Below are 26,087 nucleotides of genomic sequence, written 5' to 3'. Positions count from 1 at the left end.
CACCCACAAAGTGAGACTCTTCCAGAAGGGAGACCTGACATGAAACCTGTGTGGGGTTGGGGGGGAGGGGGGCGTCTAGTGTGAGGATTCTGCCTACTTGGTAACAAAAAGGCACGAACAGGCTTCCAACAGCATTCCAGACGCAGGCATGGACTCAGGGTCCCACAATGCAGGGAGAGCATAGGGCTTGTCCAGATCACGAGGCTGTGAGGTAGCAGGAGTGAGTGACTAACTAGTTAGTAGACTCTGGTCAGGGCTGTTTCCAGGGGTAGGAAACACAGCTGGGAACTGAAGGGAAGGAAGACCTATTCGAGTGACTGCTGGTTCCCTAAGACAGAAAACAAAAACAAAAACAAAACAGCATTGCTCCTCCCTCCCTCCCTCCCTCCCTCCCTCCTTCTCTTCCTCTCTTCCTCCCTTCCTCCCTTCTCTCCTTTTCTCCCTCCCTTCCCACTTCATTCATGTTGGAGTAGAACTTTGAACCTCAGACTGCTAGATAAGCATTCTACTATTGAGCTACATACACCAGAGCACTTGGACTTATATTTCCCACCACCACCCCCCAAAAAATTCCCAGATGTCTCCAGGTTCCAGACTCTAGCCTGCAACTGCCTGCCCACTGAGTGTAACTGGGCTCCAGAGAACTCAGGCAGCCTGCCCCAGCCTACTCAGCCTCACTCCCTTCCTATTTTATAGATCAGTAATTTGAGCTGGAGAAGATGTGAAACCATTTCCTCCAGGCCCTACTAGTCCCAGACCTGGGGGAAACCTGGTCTACCTCTAAAGGCATAAAGGGCCCAAAGTGGGTGTGGGGCAGCCAAAGTCTGATGTCGATTTAGCCTGGGGTCAGCTATGCACAGCAGTGGGTGCCTGGGCTGGGTTGGGCTGCTTGACTCTCAGTCTGGTTTCTTTGTCTTGTGTGGACAAGGCTGAGCTCAAATGCACCTGCTTGGGCTGCAGGGCTGCGGGGGAGGCTGCAGCTTGAGCTTGGCTGACTTGAGACTCTGAGCGATCAGGCAGAGAGAGGAAACAGTGAGAACACGCTGCTCACCTACTGCTGTGGGCAGGGGACATCCTCTGAGGCTACTTGGGACAGGGCAGGGCAGGGTCCCCCCATAGCATGACACCAGAAGGCAAAACTGGCAGTGTCCAGCAAAGTTAAGGGCCACCCTGACCCATACTGGTTCAGGCCACTTTCAGGGCGAGGGAAAATGACCCAGGGCATGTGCTGGCTCAGACCAGAGTCAGCTGGCCTGGTTTGCTGACAACCCCTCCACCCACCTCGTGCTCTACTCTCTGCAACCCTGGCTGTGGGGACTTCCCTCTTTGTGTCCCTGCAGTCTCAAGGTGCAGGCAAGGGCAATCAGGCTACAGACACTTGGATCTAGACACTTGATGACATATCTTTTTAGGGAAATAGATGAGCAAAAGTGGGAGACAGGCCTGAAGAGGGCAAAGGGACCACCTGTCACATGAGAAGACAGATTAAGACAGCAAGCTAAGTATCCCCATGCCTACATGTTCCTGAAGGGTAAACTGAGGCTCAGAGACTGGAAAGTGCCTGCCACAGGCAACTTGGAGTTAGGAAGAACCCCAGGACAGTCATCCTGGGTCCATCTCATGGAACCAAGACAGAGCTGCCTTCTCTGACCCCAACCTCAAGTTCAGGAAGTTGCAACACTTCCTTGTTTCCATAGTAACTAGCTACTGCTCCAGGAATACACTGAAATGTTTTTGTTACCTCCTCTGTGCAGGCCCTGGGCCAACCTGTGAGGACAGGGATGGATGGACGGACAGACGGACGGAGAAAGGGAGTGTGAAGGGAGACCCAGTCCCAGCCCCAGCCTAGGATGATAGCAAGCAACTAAGAAAGAGAGCAGAGGGGAGGGAGGAGGGAGAGCCTTCAGTGGAGAACCTTCCCAGCATCTGATACTATCAGGGGACAAGCTCAGGGGTACAGCTTTTGACCTGACTTCTCAGGGATGAGTAGACGTTCACCAGACCGAATGAAGAGGCTAGAGAAAATGTCAAGGCTCCGGCCTTGAGGTACCTCTCACCTTCAAAAGCTGCAGTGTGCTGTGTGAGCCTGGTGGCTCAGCTGCTTGGGAGGCTGAGACAGGTGAAAGGGAAGTGAAAGGCCCCACCTGTACTGCAGAGTGTCAGTTCAAGGTCAGCTTGGGCAACCAAGAGAGACCTTGTCACCAAATAAGAAATTAGTAGGGATTGGCATGTAGCTTAAGACACATGACTCTGGATTTGACCCCCAACCTTGAATAACCCATATGTGTGGGACCTGCCTATGGTCCCAGCACTTGGAAGATGGCAGCTGGAGGTTGGAGAATTCAAGGCATCCTCAGCTGTACAGTGAATGCCAGGCCTGAACCTCAGAAAGTCTCATCAAGTCCGGGAGGGGACCTCCGTGGTACAGTACTTGCCTAGCGTGGCTAAAGCTCCAGGTTTGATCCCCAGTACTATGAAGGAAAGAGGGGAGGGAGGGAGAGAAAATGGTAGTGGGGGGACTAGAACTCAGCACAGAAAGCAGAGAAGATGAAGGCTTGATCACTGACCAAAAAGGAAGATCGAGACCACAATGCAAAGTGTGGACCAGATGCCCAGGCCCCTTCCCAATTTCAAGTGTCTAATGGGCGTGCTGACAGAGTAGGTACTGTAGCAGTGACAGTACAGGTGACAACCCTAAAGGATTCTAGATAACCACTCTCTCCGAGGGGAACAGGACTGGGGACTGGACAAATCCACAGCCCGGTTCTCAGGCTAGTGAGAGACGCTCCCTAACTGTCCCAGGGAAGCAGCCTAAGTGAATGAAGGCTTTAAGAACCTTGAGAACTGCGCACAGGTTGCTGCTTTGCTTGTCGTCTCCCCATCCTGCATGCACTTGGTCCAGCAGGGAGAAGGCCAGCCTCAGAGAGTGGAGAATGGAGGCAGAGGGAGGCCAGAGCGCTAGGGTAGGCGCACCCAGCACCTTGCTAGTTTTATTTCCCCTCTCTGAGCCTCAGTTCCCTATCTGGAAAGAGAAGGAAGGTATGATGGACAGGTTCCTCTATTACCCCCTGATCCCACCCACTAAATCATCTCTGGATCTGTGGGTTCCGGGAGGGGTCATGTCACCTGACACTGCAGCAACAAATCCAAACTGTGGTTTAGGACAAAGCAACATTTGGTGGCTAAATAGGCCAGACACATGGGCAAGGAGTCTCAGGGGGGTGGCAGTGGTTTCTGGGGAACCCCCCACATGTACTGAAGTGTCTTACCAGAGGATGGCAGCCGTGGGCAGGCTACAATTAAGGGACCAACAGTACCCCAGACACCACAGTGAATAAACACCTTCATGCTTGCCCCAGGCCCAACAGCTCTGGAGAGCGGGGTCAGGGTAAGCCAGACCTCTATGAGACAAAGCAGAAATCCCAAGCAGGGGAGCCTTGTACCTGAGCCTTACTCACTCCAGTGGAGGGCATGGTTGGGATGCCTGGGTTCCAGTTCCAGCTCAACTAGCGACCTGTCCCTCTGGTTTAGACCCACTGTGTAGATGAAGGGCTGATGTTATTACTGGTGCACGTGGTAATAACACTCTGTGCTCTCTGACACAGTGCTGTTGCATAGCACCTGACAAGGGTAGGGCCTCCTGTCCGATGTTCCTAACAGCCACAAGGGATGCCACAGCAGGAAGCAATGCCAACAGCTCTGATTCCAAACCCAGAGCTTCTTACAGAGAGCCCTGAGCTTTGGAGCCTGGGATTGTTTGGGTGGGATGGGCCTGGACAGATGGCAGTGGGCAGTGAGGGGCAAGCTAGACTCGGGCGAGTGCCAGTGGAAGGCGGGCTAGAGAGGACACATGTCTCACGTCCATGCTGCCCCCACCTCCCTGGACAGGGCTCCACCTTCAGTAGTGAATGAATGTGACAGGAAGAGCCTGAAAGACAAAACCACCTTCCCAAAGCACCCAGTACAGGATCCTGCTTGCTCAGCAAATGCCAGCCGCCTTCTTCCCCGTGTCCCCAAACCATCTGCCTCCCTAGCCACTTCCACATCCCATGACCTGAGGGTTCTACTTCCCCATCCAGCCTGATGTCTTCAAGCTGCCCAGATTCAAAGAAAACAAGAAGGCCCAGGGCACAGTTTTATTTCAATTTGACCCAAGCTAGAGTCATTTGGGAAGAGGGGCTCTCCATTGAGAAAATACCTCCAGCAGATCAACTTGTAAATAAGTCTGCATTTTCTTAATTAGTGACTGATGTAGGAGGGATGCAGCTGGTTGTGGGTGGGGCCATCACTGGACTGGCGGTCCTGGGTGTGCTAAGAAAGTAAGCTGGGCAAGCCCTGAAGAGCAAGGCAGTACACAGCAGTCCTCCGTGGCCCCTCTCCATCAGTTTTAGCCTCCAGGGTGCTGTACCGAGTTCTTCCCCTGAATTTCCTGGAGGGTGAACTACAAGCTATAGGAGGGAACAAATCCTTTCTTCCCCAAGTTGCTTTGGTCATGGTGTTTTATCCCGGCGATAGAAAAAACCCTAACCAAAAGAAAGCCATCTCCTCCAGGAAGTCCATTCTGCTTACTCTGTCCTGCCTTAGATTCAGCTGCAGAGGACCCAGGCAATACAATTGTGCTGTGTCAAAAAGAGGAGTCCTGGATTCTTCATGGCTCTGGGATGAGAACTGGGCTTCAGCTGGAAGGGACCACTAGGGGAGTAGGAACAGCCCACTCCTGGAGGTGCACAAGGCCACACACGACATACTATGGGGATGTCATACACAGGACATATATCTGTATGACAGGCATCAGAGGATGTGGCTGCTAAGATACCTCAAGGACTTGGGAACCAAAGGTCCCAGGAATACTAGAAATGGGTATGTGGAGCTTGTGAGTGGTATAGAACAGGCTGTACAGCCTAGGCACTGCCAGGGGGCAGGCAAAGAGGGAAACTATCCAAGGTATATAGCCTAAGAACTCTAAGGCCTGAAAAGATTCAAACCCTCCAAGCAAGCCCACCTCTGCATAAAGGGACCAGCCGGGCTGACAAGAAACAGCAGAAATTCAAAGTCAGCTCAGGCCAGGTGGGGGCACTGAAGGCTCGCCCTTTAGTAAGGGCGTCCAGCAGAGGCTGAGCTCCACAGCCCATCTTCAAAACAAAACTAGAATTTCCCCCTGAATTTCAGTTCTTCTCCCAGGATCTGCGACACAGTGAGGTTCCGGGGCCCCGGTGGCCCGTGCACAATGAGTAGAGAGACTGAAGGCTAATGAGCAGCCTCCTTTCCCTGCCAGACAGCCAGACCACTTCCCAAAGTCCAGAAAGCCAGGAACATAAGGACTGTGAGCCAGGGAAATGATGTGTTAACCACAGTGGCAGATGGGGGTCACAGCCCTCCTCAAGGCCCTACCCAAAATGCCTCTCTGCACACAAAGCTTGTCCCCCAGAGATGGCCCTTCACTGTATCATGACAGGCAGCTCTTCTGCAGGCTGAGTGTTCTTGTCATCCACATTAGGGCTCCCAGCACCAGGAAAAGATGACCCACATAAGCTCTGACCTGGCCTGTTGCCTTCCTTGGAGAAAGAGTTGGGGTACTTCTCCCCACCTAATCCTCCTGAGAGAGCTGCAGACTGAATCCAGACACAGTCCACCCCATGCAGCAGGAGATAGGACTATCTCCCAGGGATACCAGCCTATCCCAGAAGGCCATACCTATAACTATTCATCCTACATTCCTAGGACCACTCGACCCTGGGCCAGGTAATATGTCGCAGGAGGACTCTTTTGTTAGGGACTTTAGTCGAGTCCCTTTTCTTTCTTCAACCTTGGTTTTCCCACCAGGAAAATGCCGGGCTGGATGAGAAGCAGGCTTCTAAAGACAATGTCCTCTGAAGGTAGAGGTCACACACAGAGCTGGAATGTGGCCAAGAGGAGCTTCAAGACTTGTCCAGCGATTCCTCCTATGGCCAGGGACTCCAGCCTTGTGGGCAAGGGCACTCTTCTGATACTGTTCAAAGATGTCCACACAGAAGTAAGCTGCGGGCTCTCTCTCCAGAAGATGGAGGTTACAGGAATGAGGCCGAGTGCTCTCAAGCAAGCTACGTTAACAGTTCCAGGGGGTGGGGTATTGTGCCTCCTCATCAACCTGCATCAGGATGCTGTGATATCATCCTAGTTCATATTGGGTGGGTAAGGAAACTGAAGCTCTTAGGGGTCTGTGAGTAGTAGCCAAGGGTGCCATTCTCTGTCTTCCTTCACAGATGCTCTGCACAGAGCTTAGCAGGTGTCAAGGCTTGTTCTACTCTGGGTCTTTTCAAATGGACAGAAGCCAAAAGGGAAGTTTTTGGCATCTCCGGCCTCCGTTTGCAGGAGGGAAAACAAGACGCTCAGACAGAAAGCCAGATAGATTGGCTTAGAACATTCTCCAGGGGCACCAGGCCTTTTGGAGAGTTGAGTTAAAATGTCTTTGGGTTATTATTGCCTCTATGAAAGGATAGGTACTCTGTCATGTTTTAGAAGGCCCTAAAGACAAGGAATCAGAAAGCTTTGGTTGGTTCTGAGTCAGTTTGACCTTGAGCAATCGGTACACTGGAGTTAAGACTTTGGGAGAGCACTCATGACACTGACTAAGGTTACTGTTCCTTAAACACTTGCCACAAGCCAGACACTGAACACTCCCTAGCTTCTTAACCTATTGGGAGAGTGGTATGTTAGTGATTGTTAGAGCATGAATAACTCATATACAGACGTGGAGGCCAAGGTCAGAGATGTCAAATATAAAAGGTGGAGTTGACAGACTACAGACAGCCAGAAAAAAAAATCCTGAAACAGGCTGGGGAGACGTGTGTCTCAGTCCCTGAAGCGCTTGCCATGTGATTATGAAGACCCAGTTCAATCTCCAGGACCCACATAAAAAGCCAGGTGTTGGAGTGCACTCTTACAGTCCCTGAGCTGGGAGGCAGAGGGTTCACTGGTCAGCTAGTGCAGCCTCATCAGCTAAGGTCCTGAGAAACACACACACACACACATACACACACACACACACACACACACACACACACACAGACACACACACAGACACACACACAGACAGACACACACACACACAGACACACACACACACAGACACACACACACACACAGAGACACACACACACACAGACACACACACACACACAGACACACACACAGAGACACACACACAGACACACACACACACACACACAGACACACACACACACACACACACACACACAGACACACAGACACACACACACTCAGATCATACAGCCATACAGACTCACATACATACCCGACACACACCCACACCCACACATATATACATACACTCTTACACTCACACATCCACACAGAGAAGAGTGAGAGCAGGGATGGGGGATTCAGTAAATGATTTGAAGTGGGTAAACAATAGCAACTTCAGTGGTGCACAATCCTCTCCACCTGGACCAGCTGTGATAGCCTGCTGTAGGAAAGCCATCTTGGTGGACCCAGGGCCTGTCCCTGAACCCCTCTGGGCTTGGACTCTCCCCATGTGCCATCCAAAAAGAAAAACTGAGACTCTGGAAAGGACTCCTTGCACTTCCAAACACCAGGAGAAAAAAAAACCAAGCCCCACCCCCCCCCCCCCCCCCGAGCTCCTCGGGAGAGCTCGTCTGTGCCTAGGCTGCATGCCCACTGTTGAAATGGTGTTTTGAGCTTCTCAACTGACCCAGCTGAGGTCAAGGTCCACCCAGGGTGCAGGGTGAGGGATTGGGCAGGAGCCTTGAACAAAGTCCAGACAATTGGATCCCGAGCCAGGATCCAATTTTCCTCCAGCAGCTGTCACCTGGACCTGACACAGGTGACTCTTAGGGTGGAGCCAGCAGGTTCCAACCCTGCTTCCTTGTCCAGAGAGGAACCAACAGCAAACAGACAAGCCACTAGCCATACAAACTCCAAGTCGGCAGGAAGTGGGTTGGGGACTAGAGGGGAGGACTTGGCGCGGAAGAGCTTGGACTCTCTCAAGAGGGCTGTGGTTTGATTTCTCTCACATTAAGTATTCATTCTCAACATATCCCCACATGCACACACACAAGCTCGTGGACTAGAAGAGGTTTGGAGACTGTCCTTAAAACAAACCCAAGGATCACGTCTACCCTCCCTCAGTCCAGCTGGGCTCCTGAGCTAGGTTACAAACAGCCTTTATTGAGGTGCACTAAAGACTGGCCAACAGTATATGTTCAGTACATGTCTAAAGAACTCATGAACTAACTGCCGGAGCCCAGGTTCTGGGTTTAGTTCAGCTCTGTATACTGCTAGCTTTGAGTGAAGTTAATCATTGCTTTCTAAGGCTCCATTTTCCTGGGCTAGAAAAAGACAGGCAGTCCTAACTCTATAGGAGTTCAAAGCCCAGAAAAGGGGGTTCTGTGGTAGAAGGGGTATTTATTCCTATGGCCCACAGCTAAGAATATAGGGTGACTCTTTTTGGGTTTAGGGGGAGCCTCCAGGCAGGGAAGGGTGCTATAGACCACAGAGGAATCCCTTATTGTGAGCTGTTTCTACTACTCAAGCCAGACACCCCAAAGGAATTTTGGACAAGGAACCATTGAAAGCACAAAAGAGTCCTATTCTGACAGTCTCGCCATTAGTGGCCTGGCCATGTTCTAGTCTGCATAGAGTTTGACAAGCATGTGGGAAAAAAAAAACCTGATGGACAAAAGATTCGAACTCCCCCATGTTTGAGGGCAAGGGACAGAGACAGGCAGAGATGAGGATGTGTGCACATCTGCATGTGTGCTGGAGGGGAAGAGAGATAGACAGTAGACCCACCAACAGGGGAACAGGCCCGTCCCTCAAACCCTGTTTCTGGGGACAGGTGCCTCAGGAAGGTTCATAGCCCTGGAGACTCAAAGCCTGTTCTGATGGTCCCAAGAATAAGCCATTCTAGTTACTGAAGCCTTCCCGTCACTCCATGTCACTCCTCAGCCTCAGCTTCCCCACTGGCTCTGACAAGGATTTGACTGAGGAGATCTTTGGAAGGACATATCTGTTCTGACAGCTTGCAATGCAGATATGCTATAGAAAAACATTCCCCACCCCCAACACACACCACCACCACCACCGGCATCCCAAGAGACCTAGGAAGGCAGTTCCTATCCCCAACCTGCTGTCTAGGGCTAGGGCTGGGCAAAGCAGAGTCTCCACACACCGTCTGTCTTCAACAGCCTGCCACGGCCAAAACCTTGAAGTGGTTACAATTACAGCCAGGCTAACAGGATTAGGGGAGCGTTGAAATCTAAGAAATCTAATTAGCTCAGACACCCCGGCCTCCCCCAGCACAATCCTGTAGTCACCCTGGCAGCTGGGCCTAATGGGAGGGGCAGGCTCCGGGCCTTCAGGGCTACAGTCATTACCTGCACAGGTGTGCCTGGCCAGGACAGGTCAGACTTCCTGGGAAGGTATCCTCTGAGCCTGCCCAGTTACCCACTGCCCACAACCCCAGCAGCCAAAGTGGGTATCAAAAAGTGGCAGTCAATTCGTCTCCAGATGACCAGATGCAAGGGTGGTGGCCATGGGGGAGGGGAGGGAGACTCCAGGGGCCCTAAAAGGGTGGCCACCTTACATAGTGTAGGAGACTGACTCAGCCAGAGGAGGGGCAGTTTGAGTCACACTCTGTATCTATAGAAACCATAGCAGCCCAGGGACAATCTTGCTTCCTCCTCCAGGGCCAGGCAGAGCTGAAGCTGGTACATTCAAACACCTAGGCAGGCAGGCAGCATCTGAGGTTCGGTGTAAGCTCTAGATGGGGGGACGGGGCAGGGGGAAGAGAACGAACTCGAGTGAGCTGCTAGTGGCGTAGACCTTGTATAGCCAGATGCAGGGAAGTCTACCTGCGCCCCTTCCTGGAAAGAACTGCCGTTTCTGCTCATTCTCTCATCCCACCCCTGGGGTCGGTCCACACAGGTTTCTGTGGCACATCCCTGTATAGTTGGGGCTGTTGATCAATACACTGTGATGTAGGGATCTATACGGCCTAGAGTTGAGTCCTGGCTTAGGCACAAGCTCTTGACCTCTCTCTGAGCTTCAGTTTTCTTTTCTGTTAAATGGAAGTAATTCCATACAGTAGCTGACACTGTTGTTAACGGGATCAAACAAGTTTGGAAAAAACGATTCTAGATGGACCATTACCCGGCAAAGGAAGGGGCTATGGCCACACCCTTTCTCATGTACACATGGCAGGCAGCCAGAGGCTGGTGGGTAATTATTTATTTGGACTGGTCTTTCAGCCCTTGCTGGACAAGAGCTCCTAAGAGTATCTTGCATAGTTCTGGACCTCGTGGGCCACCGTCTTTGCTCTGTGGATTCTCATTAAACACATGAATAGTCAGTCAGTCCTGAATCCCCGACCTGATCCCTACCCTCATTACGCAGCTCCTCCCAGGTTGAACACAATTCAAGGGAAGAACGTGTCAAGAGGCAAGCCTAGAGCCGATGGAAGAGAACCCCTGCATTCCTCTCATCTCAGTTAGGCTGGAAACAGCCACTGGAAGGGTGCTCCCCACCACCCATGTACACATCATTACATTATGATATGGCACACACAGATCCTACAGGACTCGGACCTCACGGTCATTAAGGGAAAATGAGTCTGTGGTTGGGAGAGGCCAAAGCATTTTAAGCCCAAAAGTTCATCAGGCTTTCAGAAGGCCTGCAACTCGTTCACGGCCGCCCTTAAGTACAGATGCTGCCCAAAGCATCATATCACAGGAAGCAGGCAAGCTGAGGCTACCAGTCAGCTGTAAGCTAACAGGGAGGTAAGGATAATAGAGCAGCCTCTGGAAAAGGATTCCAGCAACCCTTACCCCAATCTGGTCCTAGACGTATTCTGCACAAAAAGTGTGCGTAACTTTCAGGATGAAGACTCAAATGTTTTATCTGCCTCATCCTCAACCATGTAGGATGATAGGAGTTCTGGGCTTGGACCCATTTTACAAATCAGGAGACTGAGGCCCAGCAGAGTGACCTCCTGGCCCACACAGCTAGCAAGCCACAGCCATCTGGTAGGGTTTTCTTTCCCCCTGTCCAGTGTCTATGGTAGGTTGGCTGTGTGTTGCCTCCATGAGGAAGGGCCTAACCTCAGCCTCATGGCTGGAGCTTCCAGGCTTCATGCACCCAGGCAGGCTGGCAACCCCAGCCTCGGGGTATCTTCAGAACAAAGATGCTCCCACCCCACCCCACCCCCAACCCCCAGAGAGGGCTTGGGTAGAGGCCACTGTGTCCTGCTGAGAGGATCCAGTAGTCACCAGGAGAAACTGCAGCCACAGGGTCAGGGTCAGGGGTAATTAGGGCAGCAGCCTTTGTTATCTACACAAAACCCTAGGAATCTCATAAAGATGCAAGAGAGGCAGGGGCCTGGCAAGGACCCACAGGAGCAGCTATGAATGAAAATTTATGGGACCCAGTCACTATCCCAGCAGGCCTTACCATGCTGGTATCATGCCACCATACCCAAAGATGTTTCCCCAAATTCACTCTCTGCTGTACAGATTTCTTACAACATTTTACCCAAAGACTTGGGTCAAAACTACCCAATGAACCTGGGGCTGAAACTAGGTATCCAAGCTTCCCCTTGCCCCCAGAGGACATATACAAAGTTCAGGTTTGTGGATCTTCTCAGCTGGGTCCTTCCAGCTCTTGATAGGAGTGAACCTGTGGACAACTATGCCATGTTGGGTCATTTAAACAGTAGCCAGGGATGAAAATGTGGGATTACTATGGCTAGGGAAGTGTTACATGTGTGTGTGTGTGTGTGTGTGTGTGTGTGTGTGTGTGTGTGTGTGAGAGAGAGAGAGAGAGAGAGAGAGAGAGAGAGTGTGTGTGTGTGTGTGTGTGTGTGTGTGTGTGTTGGAGGGGGTGTTGGAGCCAAACCCCAGTTTCTAGGTCTTTCTTCATTTGCCCTAGATCCCTCTCCCTGACTTTCCCTTAGAATGAAAAAAATAAAAAAAGAACATTTTGTCCCCACAAAGAAGCCAGCAGCCGTTTCTGCACAGACAAGGCTATTTATTTAAACTTTTTTTTAAAAATAAGTCCAGTCCCCTCTGTGAGACTGTGAGCAGTACTCAGAAAGTCTTACAACTGCAGCTCAAGTCTTGAAAACTCTATAGCTCCTCCCCCAGCCCCAGTTCCCAAGTTCCCAAGACTAAACTTCTGATTCGTATGAGAAGATGAGGTCTCCTAACCGTGTGACTTGGGGCCAGTGATGCTTCTGTCCTTTGGAGAAAAACAAAACAACCAAAACCCATAAAACTCAGAGGACAACACCATCTCCCTCTAACTGCACTCCTCGCTGCACACGCTCCTAGGCAGATAGATAGGGCTTTCAATGTGCCTTTTGTTTGATGCTGGCGTCTCCACATCCTCTTCTTGAAGAGGGAAAGGTCAGCACAAGGCTCCGGGGTGTTCACAAGCCCTCTGCCTCGCTCTGGGGCCAGGAATTCCCCCTTCTTTGGACCTCTTAAAAAACCAGTCCGGATAAGAAAGGCCATGAGCTTGCGCCCTCATCTAAACTTCCCAAAAGCTCACAGGCAACTAACTCTTCCACACTCCAGTCACCGCACAAGCATAGAGAGGCAGGCCCCGGAATTCACCAGCAACCAAGTCGCCTGTTTCTCCAGCCCCAGCCACCATCCCTTTATCTGTACCTTCAAAAAAACAATAATAAGCAAAACCAGGCACCTCTGGGACCAGCCTCTGGCCTCCTGCCCTGCCCTGTGTAACCAGCCTGTCCTCACACCCACGAGGGAGGGAGGAGACTGCACTAGTCAACCCTCTGGTCTACCAGGCCCAGTTCCCAGGTTGCAGCAGAAGCAAACTGTTGCTTAAGAAAACCATTGGCACCAGGAGGCAGCTGGAGCCAATGGCTCTCTATGTAACGCCAAGGCAGGGGCTTCCACAGGCGCAGCTCACAGACCGCCCTTCCAAATCCGGGGGGTTGGTCCCCAGTGTCCATGCGCGGGGCTGTCCACCCACGGGGCTCCAAATGTCCCTGGCAGTGCAGAGAGGAGGGAAAGGCTGGCCGAGCGGTGCACTCACCCCGCCAGCCCAGCCGCCAGCCAGCTTCTTGGAGATCTCAGAGAGAACATTTGTTTGGGCTGCCAAGTTAAATCTTCCTCCCTCATGTCAGGGCATTGGAAAAGCAGTCAGGGGAAAGGGGAAGGGGGAGAGCGTGGGGGAAGGAGCCGCGGGAAGGAGGGCGGGAGAACGCGAGCAAGCAATCCAGGCGGGCAGGCTCAGAGCCCCAGTTACTCTTAGCACTGCCAGCCCAAGAAGCTGCAGTTCCCGGGGGAGACGTTGACCGAGGTCTCGGCATCGAAGCAGAGATCTGGCCGCCGGGCCTTCCAGGGCTCCCGGGTCGGGTGCCGGGATGCCCGGCTCCTTGAGCCCGGGCTGTGGGAGAGGCCCTTCACCCTGCTCCGGGCTGGAGGCACAAGGTGGAACTGTAAACCAGAGAAAGGAAAAGTTTTCGGCAGGTAGAGGGAAGGGCAGAGTAGCCGCGGCGATCCGCTGTCCCCGGGGGAGGGTGGGGGGCCCAAGCCCGCAGTCCTGGCGCGCTCCTGTCCGCTAGCCCTCCCGCCCGGGTTGTTTACATTCCTGGAGTGTCTTTTAAACCGGAGGCTGTGGCCGGCTCCTGGCCTTCTCCCGCGGCTTCGGGGCAGTCTCCCGTGAAAATCTGCTGGCGCACAATGGCCGGGAGAGGAGGCCGCCCCTCTCCCGCGCCCCCACCGCTCCAGGGCGGGGAGCCTGCCCTCTGCACCGCGCCCTCTCCCCGCCTGGCCAGCTTCCTGGACAGATGTCTCCGGCCAGGGGGCGACGCGCTCCCGCAGCCTGCACCGCGACACCGAGGCCGTGCTCCCCACTGTTTTCTCCCTGGCCCTGACGCCAGGAATGTGAAACAAGCTTTCTGAGCTTCCCTCCCACAATCCGGACCGAGCTTCAGCTCCGGCCCGGCCCCTCAATCTCCTCCCGGGTCGGCCTCCCACTCCCCCGGGGCCACCGCCGCCGGAGACAGAGAGGAAGAAAGAACACGGGGAAATTACTTTCGTATTTGCAACGCGCGCGCACACACACACAGACACATCTTCCCCTTGGGCTCGCCTCCCGACTGGGGCAGCCCCGGCCAGGCGTTGGCCTGAAAGCCCCTTCGGCTTCCGAAGCCCGAACGAGAAGCCTCGACACATCTCTTCAACGTGTCCTGCTTCAGCCACGCGCCGCGTTTCCCTGGGCTATTCTCCCCCCAAAACAACTTAACCGCGCCCCCATCTCCCATGTACAAAAGTGTGTTCTCCATAGAAATTCGGAGGCACAACTTAACACCACCAACCCTTGCCACCCTAGAATCCAGCGCCTTCCCGGAGGTTCTCCTACGCACACAGGAGCACAACTTCACATCTTTCCAAAAGAGGCAAGGGAGAAGCAGCCAGTCCTTCCCGGGTCCTCTCCTCCCTCCTCCGAATCCGTATCCCGGCTGGCTCCCGACTGATCGGAGCGACGGCTGGGAGGCGCGCCGGCAGGAGGCGGGCACCGAGTCCGAGCGCACAACCGCACCGGCGCCCCGTACACCCGAAGAACCCCGGGTCCCCGCGCTCATCCGGAGCCGCTCTACACAAGCTGGGCGCTCGCTGGTGGCCAGAGCCTCCGCCCCCGGCGGCCAGAGCAGCGGGCCGAGCCTGCACGGCTGGCTTCTTTCGCCCGGCCAGAGCTAAACCTTTAAGAGGAAAGCCCTAGTATAGTACACGGCGCTCGCACCCCGATGATCCGCCGGGAGCGGGTGGAAGCCTCGGTGTTAACGGGCGCTTGGCTCTGTCCCCAAACTTACCGGGCGCTGCGAGCACCACTGCCACCGCTGGAGGACGCGCCGCCGCCACCGCCGTGTAGGGCAGGCTGGAGCCGGGAGGAGCGCAGCGAGAGCGCGGAAATCCACTCGGCTCCGACTCCGGCTCCGGCTCCTCACCGGCCGGGGCTAGGGTCAGCGCGCTGCGCGGGCGCTGCTCGCTTGCTCTGCAGCCGGATCGCTGCTCGCCCGGCCGGCAGCTTGCTCTCCCGGGCGCCCGCCGCCGCCGCCGCTCGCTTTTTTAATGTCCACAGACAGTGAAAAGGAACTCGGCGTTAGGGGGTGAGTAAGTGAATCAACTCGCCCGGAGCCGAGCAAGTTGAAGTGTCAGATTACATTGGCTATTCTATTTCCAAAGGGCCCCGCGCCGCCGGCCTCCCGCAAAAGCCGGCACGGAGTCACGGCGGGAGCGGAGTGCCGCGCCTCCGGCGCGCAGCTCTGCTTGCCTTGGTTCGCTCTCCATCTGCGCGCTCGCTGCGCTCTCCTTTTCTCTTTTCCTTTCCTTTCCGCCTCTCTCCTTTCCCTTCTTTTCCTCCCTTTCTTCTCCGTTCCCAGGTCTCAGCTCTTTTCCGAACCCTGTTAGGCACCGCGCCACCCTCACCCTCCTCTGCTGCTCGTTCACTCTCGTCCCTCTTCTCGCCTCCCTTCGCTGCTCTTTAACGCCCCCCTCTCCGCATCCCATAAGTTTGGAGCGGAGAGACTGATGTGCCTAGGAAGGGATCACATTGGTAGGAGCAAAATTACTTCCAGAAGGCGTACCCCGCTTCCTACTGGTCCCCTGCAGGAGTGCACTGAGACCTCAGGTGCTGTCAGCTATCTGAATTGGGGTGACTGGATTGCTAATGAGACACTGTGTGCGAAACTTCCATGTAGATTTTGGGATTATTCCTAAAACAGGGTGAGAGAGGGTGAGAGGACCCTAACCTTCACTACCACCGGTGACGCAGGGGAGACTAAAGTGCGCCTCCATTGACATCTTGAGAAAGAGCGAGAGGTGCAGCGAGAACCATAAATACCCACTACTACTTGAAGTTAAGAGCAAGGACGCCTTAGTGCCTGGTAGGGAGCGCCTGGGGCGCTGAGAGCCGAGCGCTCCCGCTTTGCAGAGGTGGAAATAACCCAACCAAGCCCACAGCCCAGGGCTGGGCTCCACTCCTACAGTGGCGAAGAGCACTCACGAAGCAGTTAGGTGCGCTCACTTGCGGAGGTTCCCCTCACAGACCGGCCCCCAAGTGTATCCAAGTGCGCACTCCCTTTGGCTCTTGTCCATTACCACTCACACAGAAACTCCTACACAAACGGCAAACGGGTTTGCGCCTACCTTACAGCATGGCACGCATACTTCTCATAGCACGCATGACCCCCTCCACACACTTGTACACACACTTTCCATCCCAGTTATGCCCGTGCACCTGGAGTCATACAATTGAACACACAAATATAGTGTACACCACCCCCGGTACGTTTAAAAACAAAACAAAACACGAGGCATTCCCCCGTGCACTACCTCTCACATTCGCGTACACATACCACACATGTTCCCCTTACTCTTCCACATCCCTTCCTCAACCCCACCCGCCTCTCGATTAGAGGTAATGTAGTCCTAAAGACAACAAGCGTCTAGGCTGGACCCGCGCGCGCGCGCGCGCGCGCACGCGCTCCCCTTCAGGACAGGCGGGGGAGGCTTGGGTCTGAGCCCGCTAGGGACTCCAGGTGTGGCGATAACTCCGTGCTCCGCGTTTTGCAGGCAGCCACGGTGTCGGAGGCGAGGCGAGGAAGGGAGCTGGAATAACAAAGGCAAGTTGGGAAGAGCGCAAGGGGGCGCAGCCCTGGCCGGGCCGCGGGGGGAGCCCTGCACTGCCGGGTCGTCGGAGGCTGCTTGGCCGCCAGCCGGGGGAACCGGAGGTGGGGAGGAAAAGTGGGGGGAGAGGGGCGGAGCCGCCGCGTGACGTCAGAGAACAATGACACCGCTGGGGGCGGGTTTGGGCAGGCAGCCCGGGCGGGGGTCTTTCTCAGGGCCTGGGGCGGGCGGATGAAGTCTTGGCCTCGCCAAGGCGGCAGTTTGATTGACGAGGTCCGCAGGGGAGCGCAGACGTGCCACGCAGACTCGTGAGTCCTGAGCCTCCTGGGTGGTGATCAGAGCGCACCGCAGGCCGACAGGGGAGCCGGCCGGACAGCTCCCCCCATCACAGACCCCCAGTTTAGAATATCCTTCAGAGGGCTGGCTGATCTGACCTCGGCTTGAACTCCTTCAGGGCCAGAGAGATCACTCCTTCCATCACCAAGACAAGAAGGCAAAATGCGTTTGCTCGCTTTGAATCCATTCTCAAAGCTGTGACTGTCTGGCAGCTGAGAACTCAGCCTGGAATTCCTGAGGGTAGACTGCAGCTCAGGTCCACAGGGACATTGGGCAAGGGTATCTGGGTGCGGGGGGGGGGGGGGGAAGCTACCTTTCTGGAGGCAAATTCTGACTCCTGCTGCTTTCGGGTGCAAGTGGGGGTGGGGTGGGGGCGGTGCTCATTTCTGGCCTCAGTCCTCGGACCTGTCACAAGAGATGAACTGTTAGCAACTTGCTCCACCACCCACCCACAGGTGGCAGCTGAGTATCCCCGGGGAAAGTGGGTGGCATGAAATCACTTCCAGACCTCTAGGGACACTGGAATGGCCTGGTCCCAGTACATTTACAACAACAAGAAGAATACCTCCCCCGACTCCACCCCAGCTTGTGGATGGCCCGGGTTGGGCAGGGCAGTCTGAGAAATCCTGGAAAGCTGGACTTGAAAGATGAGAAATCAGTTTGCTGAAGAAGCCACAGGCATCCTGCTCTCAGGCACAGCATCAGCACACCCAGGAGGCCACCACCGTCCTCAGCACCAAAGCCCCTGTCAGCCTTAAGATGCAAGAATAGACCCAAACAACAGCAGGGCCAGCTCCCGTTCCCTTGATGACCACCAAGTCAGGGCACTCAGCTCTGTGGGTCTTTCTCCAAATTTGTAAGTAACCTGAGCTAGTCACCTCTAAGAAGTGGAGAAAATGGTGACCTATGGTGAACATTCATGTTCAAAAGCTCCTGCCCAGAAGAAGGCCTGTCCCATCCCCTTTCTTTAAAAAATTACATCTCGTTTATTTATTTATTTGAGGGGAGGGACACACATGAAGATCAGAGGACAACTTTGAGGAATCATTTCTCTTTTTCCACCAATGTAGGTCCTAGGGATTGAACTTGGATCCTCAGTCTTGATAGGGTGTACCAATGGTGAGCCATCTTGCTGGTACCCAACCCCTTATTTCTAGCCTACATGTACACCTGGAAATCCAGAAGTAGCTGCAGAGGCTGGAGGAGTCTAGCAGGACAGAGCCCATGTTGCTTTCAGCCTTCCCCGCCCACCAAGCATGACAGCTTGAGGGCAGTAAATCTAAGAACTCACACCCAGGCCTCTTCTGAGGGCCCACACCTGAAGCACTGGGATTCCCAGGCCCTCCTTATCTCTGTTTCTCTGCTCAAGGGGTTACTGGGCCAGCTGGCCCCCTCTGGAGTCCTAGAAGGGATGGTTTATTTAGTGCCTACTGTGTGCTGAGTGAGGACATCATGACATTCACTTACTGCCTGCAGTTAGGGACACTACTGTCCCCTCCAGAGGAAAGTGAACTGTCAATCTTGTCCACATGCTGCTCAGACTCTCATTAACGAGGCATCTTGTTAGCCAGCCACTCTGCATTCTTATCCAGAAATTCTGTGTAGCCCTGGGCAAGTTGTTCTCCCTTTCTGAGCCCTCTGTAAACTAAAGGCTAAGTCTCATAACACTGATCAAGCCTTGGTGTTTGTCTACTCCCTGAGTTCCCAGTCTCAGCTTCAGCAGCAGTAGGGCCTGGGTGGAAACAGAGATGGAAAGTCCACTCTGTCAAGTCGACTCAGGTTCCTGTATTCCCCCTGGCTCAGAAGGCAGCTTCCGAACCCACCAGACTGGGGGTTGTGGAATGCAGGCTCTGCTTACACCCACCTTTCCAGCAGGCTTAAGTGCCTCTAGTTTCCTACCCATCAAGACTGAGGTGGGGGCCGAGTCTGAATCCCAGGAAGCAAGGATTCCAAGGGCCAAGAGGGAGGCATTGATGGGAGGATCTGTGCAGCGTGCAGTGAATATGGCCTCCGGACCAGGCTGCCACCAGGTGCCAGTTCCTGCCTCTCTGCTCTGGAGCCAAAAGGCATGTGAAAATGGAACTCACCGCTCCCCTCTCCTTCCATGTCTCCAACCTGGTATCTCCAGGCTGATGGAAGAGCACAGAGATTACCTGGATGTTCTGGGGTAGGGTTCCAGGTCCGGCTGCACCCCGAGCTCATCGCATTACCAGGGATGATACAGATGAGGTGACCTTTGGAGCGCTTCAGGAAGACCTGCTAAGAACTGGTCTCTGTCTGTCTAAGCCCTTCTAGGTCAGTGAGTAGTGGGGACATAATTAGTCTTCACCTGTGCTTGAGCAGGAACCTTGGAGTCCTGCCCAGCTCTGTACCTATATATCTTAGGAGTAGATAGTTGATCTAGCACAGAAAGCCTGGACCCTCTAGCACAAAACCTCTATGTTCCAACTAGATTCTTCTCCCTTTTCCGAACACTAGAAAGCCGATGTGCCAGTGTGCGATTCCCAGAACTATGGCCTTCTGGGTCTCATCTGTATTGGTTTCTTGAGAGGCTGGGGGCACATTAAGACAAGGTCTTGCCATATAGCCCAGACTGGCCTTTGAACTCAAAGAGTTCTGCATTGGTTGAATGCTGGAATTACAGCTGTGAGCCATCATATACCCAGCTAGGATGTGTCATCTTGTCGTGCCATCCTCTGATCCTCACCATGGCATTTCGATGAGTGATTAAGATGTGCTACAGAGAGAGGCGGTGGCTTCCCCTGGGCCACAGGCATGGAAAGTACAGAGAAAGCTTAAAAGGTGGGCCACTTCCTGCAGCAGCGCCCTCTCCCTACAACTAGAGTTCTGCCAAGCAGCAGGCTGGGACCGGTTTGTGAAGGACAGCTGGGGAGATGAACTCAGCATGCCAAGGTGGAGCACAGTGACTTCCTGCCTTCATTCTGCAGCACCGGCTCCCTGTAAAAGAGCTCAGGCGTCTCACATATGCAGGCTTCTCACACTCTCCTGCCCTAACCTGTCTTCACGCGCTCCATGTTTAGTGGCTTCCAGGAGAGCCACCAGCGCATGCATACAACTCCTTGCATGCTTTTGCACAAGCTCCTTTTGTCTTCTAAGACACACCCATGCCAGCCTTCCAGTCCATATCTGCAGCCACCTGCTCAGGAGCCTGCTCTGATAATATCACCAGCCAAGATGTCTACGTCATCTCCATCCCTGAGTGCTGCCAAACTGCCTCTATATCCATGTGACCATAGCGATTGCCTGTTCAGTTCCTGCTATGGGCCAGGTCCTCAGTAGCTTGAACTCTGGCCCTCACCTGAGTTGAGGATTAGTACTAATGGCTCCATTTTACTGGTAAGAAAACTGAGGCCCTGAAAATCTCAGTCACTAGTGTAATACCTCACGGTGGAGAGCTCTTTGGTACCCGAGGCTTTTTGGTACCTCCAGGGGTAGCATGGTTCACTGCTCTATGCTATCACCCAGCAAGTTGCCAAGCAGTAAGTACAGTGGCGATATGGGGCACACATGGAGAGACCAGGCTCCCAGGAAAGACTGCCCAGATCAGATGCCATTTCTTAGGTTTGGGGAAGAAAAATCACTGCTGTTGGACAGGTGCCTGGAAGGCAAGCTCTCATGGAAGCTGTAGAAAAGCAGATGAGGGTGGAACACGCACCTGTGCAAGATCACAGAGACCAGATAGTATCTGGGCTCCCAAAGTGACAGGCATTCCTGCACTCTGCAACCTGCCTCGGAGCATCTTTAACCGTGTTCTTTAGGAAGGACACATGGTCCCAGAGGCCTTGAGGATGCTGTTGTTCAGTGAGTGGCTCCAGTTCTTTCCCCCCTCAATTAAAATGAAAGAGAAGAAAAAAAGAGAACCCGAAACATTGTTTCCAGTTGTGGCTGCTGCCAACTGGAATGAGAATCCCACTGAGTAAGATGGATGGAGTAGGCGCTAGCCACCCAGAGACCTTGCCTTGGTCCTTCTGCAAGTACCAGGTGCAGTTTGGGAGGGCTGGAGGACCACCGCCCACCATCATAGTTTCCTTCCTCACCCACCTGTAGCCTTGGATGAGCTGGACCCCTTCCCTGGCAGGTAGCCCCTCACTCTATCAAGAAAGATCTGTAGATACCTGTCTGAGGGTGCTGCAAAAATCTCTCTTCTAGGACATCACTTTAAACACTGGTTTAATTCCAGGGTGAACATGGGAGGATTTCCTACCCCCCCCCCCCCAGGGAGGAAGGCCATCTGCAGGGGTGGAGGAATGGGAGCCTAGAGGCACATCCATCAGCTCTCTGCAGAGACAGCTACCCATTTGCTCTTCAGAAAGGGCTCCCCAGACTCCACGGCCATCACCTTCTGCTTACATCTCTTTGAAGAATCTCTCTTGCACCGGAACTCTGACCTTTCCAGACCATGGACAAGTCTGACCCAGGTTACCTCAATGATCAGCCCTGCAAGAGCAACATTCTGGTCACTGGCTAGGGTCTAAGAGGAAGCTGCTACCAGAACTGGCTTCCTACATGCCCTCCTCCCCTGGGAAAAGCACTTCTGAGTTTGTAAAGAGCACTTCCTGTCCCGTGTAAGTGCCACAACAGCCTCAGGAGGCAGGCAGATTGTACCATCCACTTTGTGGAAGAAGAGGAAGAAGAGGAGGAGGAGGAGGAGAAGGAGGAGGAAAATGGCTTGGTGGTTTGGCCAATATAACACACATAGGGGATGGGCAGGGTCTTGTCAGGATTTGAACTCTGATCACTTGATTCCATGTCACCAACCGAGGTGATGTTTCAAAAGATGTCACTCCTAGCCCCAGATGTTGCCACGAGACAGGATCTCAGAGACTTTGGTTCATTCAACAAATAATTGTTGATTATAAGCTGTGTCAAATACAGAGCTTAGTTCTAGGGATCCAATAAAGAGGAGACAGATGGGATCCATGCCACCACCATCTATCTGATAATTCTGATAGAGGAAACCAGCCAAACAGGCCCCATGCAGACAGGCCTGATCCCAGAGCTTCAACCCATGTGCCCCAGAAGAAGCCCAGGACCCAGGGCCCACAGCCTTGGGCTCCTGCCCTGGTTTTTTCGTCTTCCTAGCTGTGTGGACTGAAAAAGGTTTTCCTGACATGTGTAAGCACACAGCTTCTCCCATGGTTTCTAGGTCCTTGCCCTACTCCCACCTTCTAGGTCAAGTGGTTAATGATTTCCTGGCATGAGTAATTATCCTGGTACAGTGTTTTCTTAAACCCAACTTTTCATGGGCACTTGAAGGCAGAGAGGGGCTTCTCGGGTCATCTGACTTGAGCCCCTCACTAAGCAAGAACACCTTAGCCTCATTTTTCCCAGGAAGTAACAGCCTCCCCCCACCCCTCTCTCACCCTTCCGGAGTAGATAGACTGCTCGCTCCTTCACAGAGCAGACCTCTGCCCAGTGGCGTGCTAGTAAATGTTTAACACCTGGCTCTCCAGACTGGGGTGAACCTGATTCGTAGTATCTGTTGATTCCCTTAGTGTAAATAGTCCTACCACAGTGGCCTGGTGCTGCATGCTTAGCAGTTCACACAGTTGGTGAAAGTTTAACCGCTGTCATTCCTGAGTCAGTACAAGCAGGCTACAACACAGGGTGGCCCCCAAGAAGAGTCTGGTCTGGCTTGACTCTGCTGGAAGTTTTTTCTGCTATGGAGCAAACCGTCTCACTGACCATGTACATCCCTCCACATCCTGATCTGAATCCTGTGAGATGGGTAGATCCTGGGCTTATCGAGATGGATTAGGCACCTTCCTCTCTGCCCTTCCTCCCTCCCTCCCTCCTTTCTTCCCTTTCTTACTCTTCCTTTCTCAAATATTTATTGGGCCCTGGTGACCCGGGCTGTGGTGCTAGGTACTGTGGCTACACAGTATCTTTTGCCCCTGGCTCCACCTACCCTGCCTGTCCACTTCCCAGACCCCACTCAGACCGGCTGATCCCCACTCTCCAGAGTTTGTGTTGACAGCCACCCTTTCTCTTCCTGCCATGGGCAGCCCTGCCTCCCGAAGCCTTTATCGTCCCTTTTGACACTTATCACTTTCTACCTCGGATTACAGCTATTTGTGTACAGGGCTTATCTCCCTGCCAGACAGAGAGGCAGCTCTGGTTGTTGAAAGTGTGGACTTTGGAGCCATGTGACCTGGCCTTCCATCCCAGCCCAGCACAAGGGCTATGCTTTCTCTGGAGCTCACACACCTTTGGGAACCTCCGTTTCTTTATCTTCCAGGCAGGCCTGGTGATTAACCACTTTCAAGATGGTTTTGGCTATTCAGTGGGATTAAAATGTAAACCCCTTTTCCGGTTCCTGTCTGGACTTCCATCCTCTTCTGGGTAGACCTTGCGCCAATGCCTCTTCGTGGTCTAATCATTAGACTCTAATACTATTTATAACAGACACATATGTAACAATGCAAAATTCAGGGTCTTAGTCCAAGAGCTTACCTATGGGGATGCATTTTATCCTTCCAAGCTTGGGACACTGGAACTAATCTCTCTCCATCAACAGCAGACAGTGTGCTGGGTATAGTAGCACACACCCATAATCCCAACACTGCAGAGGCTGAGGGAGGAGGAAACACCAAGAATTGGATGCTAGCCTGAGGACCCTTTCCCAGAACCAACCAGTCAAGTACAAAGATAAATTAAAGCACAGACAGGTCACGCAGATACTGAGTGAGAGCTAAGATCTGAATCCAGAACAACCTGTTTTAGAATCCCAGCTGTTGAGCTGGACACAGTATGTCGGGGGTGTGAGTTGCATGTAGTTTATAGAGGCTGGGAGTGGGGGTGTCTGTAACGTTCCAAGCCTTTGCACATCCTTACCCCGGCCTAGAGACAGGGTGGAGTGATGCATTGCCCTTTTGGGACTCCCCAAAAATAAAGTGGTTAACATGGGAGGAAGCAACATCTCCAGACCCTTTGCTCGGGGACAGGGAGGCCACTGATGGATCAAGCAATGTGAGGAAGATCACGGGACATAACAAAAGGAGATAGATGGAGGAGTGAAGGTAGCTTGTAAGTGGAGGCATCAGAGGCTCATCTAGGAATAAGGCTCACAGTTTTCAGTAGACTGTTGGGCAGTCCTGCAGTGGCTTTTGTTTCTTTTTTTTTTTTTTTTTAATTTTCCTTTGTCTTTCTTTTTTGTTTTTAAATTAGATATTTTCTTTATTTACATTTCAAATGCTATACCCTTTCCTAGTTTCCCCTCTGAAAATCCCCTATCCTCCCCCCCCCCTCCCCAACCCACCCACTCCTGCTTCCTGGCCCAGGCATTTCCCTCTACTGGGGCATAGAACTTTCACAGGACCAAGGGCCTCTCCTCCCATTGATGATTGACTAGGTCATCCTCTGCTACATATGCAGCTAGAGCCTCAAGTCTCTCTTTGTGTCTTCTTTGATTGGTGGTTTAGTCCCAGGGAGCTCTGGGGGGGGGCGGGTACTGGTTAGTTCATATTGTTGTTCCTCCTAGGGGGCTGTAAACCCCTTCAGCTCCTTGGGTACTTTCTCTAGCTCCTTCATTGGAGATCCTGTGCTCTGTCTAATGGATGACTCTGAGCATCCACTTCTGTATTAGTCAGGCACTGGCAGAGCCTCTCAGGAGACAGCTATATCAGGCTTCTGTCAGCAAGCTCTTGTTCGCATCTGCCATGGTATCTGGGTTTGGTGGTTGTTTATGGGCTGGATCCCCAGGTGGGGCAGTTTGTGGATGGTCATGCCTTCAGTCTCTGCTCTGAACTTTGACTCTGTAACTCCTTCTATGGGTATTTTGTTCCCCATTCTAAGAAGGATCAAAGTGTCCACACTTTGGTCTTCCTTCTTGAGTTTCATGTGTTTTGCAAATTGTATCTTGGGTATTCTGAGCTTCTGAGCTAATATCCACTTATCGGTGAGCTGCAGTGGCTTTTGAAGACAGAATAGAGCAAAGATAGCTGGACTGACCTGGGCCAAGTTGATGTTCTGATTCTCTAAAATCGTCTTTGAGCTTCCATAGTCTTAATTTCTTACCTCACCTAAAGTGGGGCTCATCTCTCCACTATCCCAAGTTGTAGTTTCTCCTGCAGAATAGGCATGAAGAGTGGACCTTGCAGTTAGTTCACGGGTGAACCAGATGGCAGGAGATGTCAGCTAGAACCCCTTGAGGTTAGAGGTGGGTGGACTTACTTGGGGGAGAGAGAAGAACCAGGTAGGGCCAAGAGGAACCCAGCATGGATTGGGGTGGCAATACCAGGTCTGCTAGTCTTTCTCATCTATTTTCTGTTGCTAATTGCTTAGTGCTTGCCCGCTCTGTTGGTGTCTAAAGGGGCTGACCCATGCGGAACCCTGTTCCTCCCACCAGCTTAGGATAGCCCAGCCATGGATCCTGAAGGCAGGCCTTATAGAGTACATTAAAGAGTCCTTGAAGAACATATGTCTCAGGAACACTATGAGACCTGCTTTCCTCTGTAATTCTGCCCAAATCAGTGTTCCTCCCATTCTCCTGTGAAAACTGGGTCTCAGGTGTGTGACAGGGCCCTAGAATGAAAAGTGACCCTTCCCCCAACCCAGGCAGACTCTCAGGGCCCTTGGAGGCTTGGAAGGCTGTGGGGAGGGGTGCGGTGAAAGGGTGAATTAATCCAGGCTCACCCTCAGGGGTTCTCTATGATGCTAATCTCTTCTGCTTTTGATGCATCCTCCCCCAACCCCCACCTCCCCAGTCCCAACCCAGTTTGAGCTGGAGCCTTAGTTCTACACTGGGGCTGGGATTAGAGCTCCCAGGGTGAGGCCCACTATACCCATAATGAAGCAGAAGGGGTTTATCCCTGGGCAGGAGACCAGAGTCCAGGTTACGTGCCTGCATATGCATTGCACTCTTCTTTGCCAGAACTTTCCCTCTCCTGGTCTTGCCCTCTCCTCTGCAGAGGGGCTCTGGTCATTCTATGTCACACAGAAGCCCAGTGTGCCCTTGGGACCTGAGGCTCTGGTCATTAAGAGCAGAGTCCAGACTGCAGTCCTGCCCCAACTGCAGAGGCTTTATTCGGGTAGTTTTTGTTTGGTTGGTTTTGACCA

At 53.1% G+C, this 26,087-nt stretch overlaps 1 protein-coding gene across 3 annotated transcripts in view; it reads right to left on the bottom strand.

Moving 5' to 3' along the window:
* Positions 1–16,539, bottom strand: part of Zmiz1 (zinc finger, MIZ-type containing 1) — a 208,869-nt gene extending 192,330 nt beyond the window's left edge. For 2 of the 3 annotated variants that reach the window (NM_183208.4, NM_001310666.1), the window contains exon 1: positions 14,858–15,229. The gene's annotated coding sequence lies outside the window, so the exon portion shown is untranslated. Of the gene's footprint in view, positions 1–14,857 lie in introns of all 3 variants that reach the window. The other variant, XM_006519134.4, reaches the window with a different exon arrangement.
* Positions 16,540–26,087: the final 9,548 nt, after the last annotated feature.

Source organism: Mus musculus, chromosome 14 (genome assembly GCF_000001635.26).
Source record: "Mus musculus strain C57BL/6J chromosome 14, GRCm38.p6 C57BL/6J".
Taxonomy (NCBI): domain Eukaryota; kingdom Metazoa; phylum Chordata; class Mammalia; order Rodentia; family Muridae; genus Mus; species Mus musculus.
Note: the sequence above shows the minus strand (reverse complement) of the source record. Positions and strands in the feature narration are given on the sequence as shown.